General features: G+C 41.0%; 1 pseudogene; it reads left to right on the forward strand.

Moving 5' to 3' along the window:
- Positions 1-3,320: 3,320 nt before the first annotated feature.
- On the forward strand, positions 3,321-3,390 carry LOC142722422 (U2 spliceosomal RNA; annotated as a pseudogene).
- Positions 3,391-5,413: the final 2,023 nt, after the last annotated feature.

Genomic DNA, 5,413 nt, shown 5'->3' on the forward strand with positions numbered 1-5,413 from the left:
CGCTTAGTTTCTAATCAGCTTTTCTCGCGAAGCGATGTAACGGTGTACGAACTCAATAGAAAGTCTATGGGCCCATACACCGTTAAATCATCTTTCTGAAAAAAGACGCTCAGAAACTAAGCGGCTCAGCACTCACCCGAAGGCTTCTACAGCTTCGTTTTAGCGTTTGGTGGGGGTCTTAGTCCTCGGACCCCCATCGATCAAATCTTCTGACATGTCACTGTGACATGTCAGAAGTTTTCTGAAAGCTTAGTTACTCTTTATTTAGAAAGTTTCACCAAGCACACTGATAGACATTATTTAAAAAAAAAAAAAACTATTTCAAAGGTGTACATAGCCTTTAACTCAAAGTCAGACTTTACCTTGCAGAGGTTGTTTGGTATTTGAAATACTCTATTCTGAATTAATAGTGAGTGTCCCTATTCAAGACCCTCATCTTTTAGCCAAAATGAAGAGCGGCTATCAAAAGCGCCTCATGCTCAGGAGGATCCGGCACATCCATGCGTTATATAGACAACCCAATGATTTCAATTATAATTGTGTAATGCTACCTTTCTCCTTTGGTGACATTCTAGGTTGCTCCCCAGCTGTAATCTGTGTGTGTTGTTGTGTAGGTTAAAGCACTGGGACAAACCCGATTAACTTATTGTCAGGGGGCACTAATAAAAAAAAGACATTGTCTAAAGTGGACAACCCTTTTAAGCAAGACTAATTGAGAAAGTGCTAGCTTCATTTAATTTCAATGAATAAAAAAAGTGTTGCAAATATATTAAGCATTGTAAATTTTGTCACTTTTTATTTCTATCTCAACAGTTTTTAAAAAGTTGTACAAAACGTAACATAGATAAAAATAGTTGTAAACTTTACCAAATTTAGCAACCGTTTTTTTTTACTGATAATAATAATTATATATTGTTATCGTAATTAGACTTTTTTGTGATTGTCATTATCTATCATAATTTTTATATATTGCACGTATATTTTAGGGTAATTGGGTCAAGGCCATTATTTTATTATATTTTAGTTTTTTTTATCTATACTTTTCCACTGTAACTAGGGCTGTAACATAGCAGCCCCAGCTACAGGGAAATTCATCTCTGTTCTAGTAACTTTGTCACTGATAGGGCTGTGCTGTGTCTTTTTAGACTAGTCAAATGACCACCGGGAGAAATAGAGGCATACACAGTGCTCATTGAGCACTATGTACGCGAGTGCAGAACAGACAGAAGCTGTAAAAACCGCTTCTGTCTTTTCCCCAGGATCGCCCTCAGTCCCTGATTGCCAGGTACATGTCATTCGGCTATCTTATCACTTGGGCAGCAAGCTTAAAGAGGCAATGTCACCAGATTCTCAAATCCCTATCTCCTATTGCATGTGATCGGCGCTGCAATGTAGAGAACAGTAACGTTTTGTTTTTTTTAAAACGTTCATTTTTGGCCAAGTTATGAGCTATTTTATATATATATATATATATATATATATATATATATATATATATATATGCAAATGAGCTTTGAAATGGACAACTGGGCGTGTTTTTTTTTCGTATGTCCAACTGGGCGTGTATTGTGTTTTTAACTGGGCGTGTTTACTTGTTTTACTAACTGGGCGTTGTGGAGAGAAGTGTATGATGCTGACGAATAAGTGACCAATCAGCATCATGCACTCCTCTCCATTCATTTACACAGCACATAGTGTTCTTACTAGAACGATGTGCAACCACATACACAAGTGTCCTGATAATGAATACACATGACCTCCAGCCTGGACGTTATGTGTATTCAGAATCCTGACACTTCTGAATCTTTTCTGTGAGATTCCAGCAAGCCACACGTAATCTCGCGATATTACGAGGTAAACAAGATTTTGTTTCCCTTGCTGGAAATCTGGAAAAGATTCAGAAGTGTCATACACAAGTGTCCTGATAATGAATACACATGACCTCCAGCCTGGATGTTATGTGTATTCAGAATCCTGACACTTCTGAATCTTTTCTGTGAGATTCCAGCAAGCCACGCGTAATCTCGCGATATTACGAGGTAAACGAGATTTTGTTTCCCTTGCTGGAAATCTGGAAAAGAGTCAGAAGTGTCAGGATTCTGAATACACATGACGTCCAGGCTGGAGGTCATGTGTATTCATTATCAGGACACTTGTGTATGTGGCTGCACATCGTTCTAGTAAGAACACTATGTGCTGTGTAAATGAATGGAGAGGAGTACATGATGCTGATTGGTCACTGATTCGTCAGCATCATACACTTCTATTCACAACGCCCAGTTAGTAAAACAAGTAAACACGCCTAGTTAAAAACACAATAGACGCCCAGTTGGACATACGAAAAAAAACACGCCCAGTTGTCCATTTCAAAGCTCATTTGCATATATATAAAATAGCTCATAACCTGGCCAAAAATTAACGTTTTAAAAAAAAACAAAAAACGTTACTGTTATCTACATTGCAGCGCCGATCACATGCAATAGGAGATAGGGATTTAAGAATCTGGTGACAGAGCCTCTTTAAACCTGCGCCGTAAATATACTATGGCGCAGGCTTTAAGGACCTGGATTAGCCACCGTACTGTATATATACAGTAGGCGGTCCTCAACCAGAGACATGTGAAATTTTGGGGTTAAATTTTGTTTGGTGCAAAATTTTGTATGCCAGCTGGGAGACAGTGGGGGAAGGAGACATAGCTAACAGAACTAGAGATCTGTGCCATATGTATCATGTGATCTGTGGCATTTTGACAATTTTTTTTATTTTTCATTAAATTTTCACATTCAACAAGCTCTATCCCCTAGATATTTTGTGGTTGAACTCCTTCATCAACCTAAAAGGAAAAAAAAATGAAATAATAGAAAAATTTAACCTTTTGTGCTTTTTGTGGTGACAATTCTGGGGACATTTTTATTTTCTTTTAAAGCAAAATTCATGCCTGTTTTGAACCAAAATGTATGGTTTAGGGCATGTTTTTGTTGATGTAATTGTGCATTTAAAAACTACTTTGATCTTTCGTTCTTAAAGAGGATCTGTCACTAATTTATTAATTTCCTATCTCTTAACTAATCTAATAGGGGCTATGATGCTGATAACTACAGTGTAATTTTTCAAAAACGTTTATTATTTCCAAAGTTATGAGCATTTTTCTTAATATGCTAATTTGGCTATACTTGCCAAATACGTAAGAGGTTACTCTTTCTTTTCACTCTGGGCAGTGTAATGTTTTCTGTATGACGCTGTCCAATCTTCATACAGCTTCTCCCCCTTCACTGCCTGCAACACAACCTGATCATATAGTATACAGCTTCCATTCCATTATCGCTTCTCGGCCTTTTGGCTAAGATCAAGTGTAGTACCTGCTCAAGCTGAGGTTAGTAATCATCCCTGCCGGTGGTACAGTGGCCATCGTAGGGGGATGACAGAATGCCGAGGTGAGGGCAGAGAACCACAACGGTCATCGCTCTGGTGTACGCATTTGGTTTAAAGGTACCATTTGTAGGTGACCAGGCGACCGCCGGATCGAGGTCAGGAGGTTGGGTAGTTTGGAAGCCCGAGTTGCTATGTGCCCCAGGGCTGGTGACCCTGGCGTGCCCTAACTCACTGGGGGTGGGATCCCACTGAGTGAAGGCACATTTGCACGCATTCCTCTTTCACACTTCTAAGCACACACCTTTATTCTCCCGGCCTTGTGGCTGGGAGATGAGGAATTTTTATACCTGGCAGATGTCCAGGCTGTATCACAGCGCACATCCACTTATTTAATTTTGTTTTTCACTGTGTGTTCGTCACGTTTGTCACAGGATTTCGGATGCAGTGCCCTTTTGGGACCCTTCCAAGGTCTAGGTGGAAAATGTGTGGCCTTCTGGTTCCTTTTTCCCCTGCAACCCGGCCTCCCTTCTTCGGAAGGGAGGCGCAAGTAGACGCAGGCTCCAAGGTGGACACTGGGGTGGCAGCCCAGGTAGAAACCATGGAGTGTTGTTGGGTCTCCCTAAGCTTCGGCGAGGGAGGATCATCGATCCTCGACCATCTTGGCCTATGGTTTGGAGGGTCGGGGAATGGTTATGTGGGGCCTCTCTCTTTTAAGAGAAGGGCTGCGATAGACCGCATCCTTGTGCACTTTTTGTGTGGCACCCCTGCACTTTTTTTGCACCTGGGTGATAGAAAGCATGGCTCGGGCTTTCAAAAAAACAAAAAACAAAAAAAAAACAGCTTCCATTCCCGACTGTGATAAATCCGGTTGTGTCATATGGAAGATTAGTATCTCATCTTTCATATGACACCAGAATCGCTGTTCTAGGTGGTCCACAGCCAGAGATATGACTGTTTTAAGTGAACCCCTTTCCCTCCAGACTCAGTCTCTCACACTGTGTGTAGCAGCTTCATGCTAATAGGACAGCTGAGGTAGCTCCACCTCAGGAGAATCGCAGTTGTTGACACCCATTTGTCAAGTATAGGCTCATTTCCATATTTAGAATAAAGCTTATAACTTTTAAAATAAACTTTTTGTGACACAATTTTCACTAGCATTATCAGTATGACAGCGCCTATTAGATTAGCTAGGAGATAGGACATTACTAAACTAGTGAGATAGCCTCTTTTAATGCTGTACTGTGCTTTCTCACTGACATGATAGTGTGTTAGAAGATCTGATACATTCAGGTGGTTATACAAAGTGTAATCTTTTTTCCATAAAAATCAATACAGCCAGAAGCACACATATCATAGAGGTAGGCCATGCAGTGGCAATAGGGCCCTAACATACAGGGGTCTCAGCCTTGATTGGTCCCATCCCCTTTGCTACTAGATGGCAAAAACCAGTGCAGGAGTACTCTCTCCTGAAAAATTGGATTGTTAGCAAACATGTGAATGGGGAATTGTAAAGGGTGTGGGGGCCAAACAAACATCAGACCATTCTGTTCTGGATGACAAAACTTGGGACCACATTGGGCAGTTCATTTTGATCTTTCTTTGGGGCCCCTTCTCTTCTATGTATGACACAAACCACATCATCATATGGGCGGCTCGGGTGGCTACCCAGGGCCCGAGGATCCCAGGCGGCCCATGCAGGGATGAGATCAGGCCAATTCTCCTGAACCTGTTGTTAATATAATACTATTTTATTTAGGGCGCAGTGTATGGTACTGTTATATTTAGGGGCATTGTGTATGACACCATGAGAATTTTCTCTTCGTTTATAGGGGCGGAAATGTTGGAAAAGTGTGATAACCGGGAGAAGTCATCATGAGGTCTGGACCGGGTGGAGAAGAAAAGAGAAAGAGAATGACTAGAATCTGAGAAGATATCGCCTGTGAGTCACTGGATTTATGGAGAAGCTGTTATCTCTTCTGACATGTCTGTTATAGGAAATCCTTGTATTCCACAAAAAGTATTTGTGTAGCCCAGGACTAAT

This window comes from Rhinoderma darwinii, chromosome 1, assembly GCF_050947455.1.
Source record: "Rhinoderma darwinii isolate aRhiDar2 chromosome 1, aRhiDar2.hap1, whole genome shotgun sequence".
Taxonomy (NCBI): domain Eukaryota; kingdom Metazoa; phylum Chordata; class Amphibia; order Anura; family Rhinodermatidae; genus Rhinoderma; species Rhinoderma darwinii.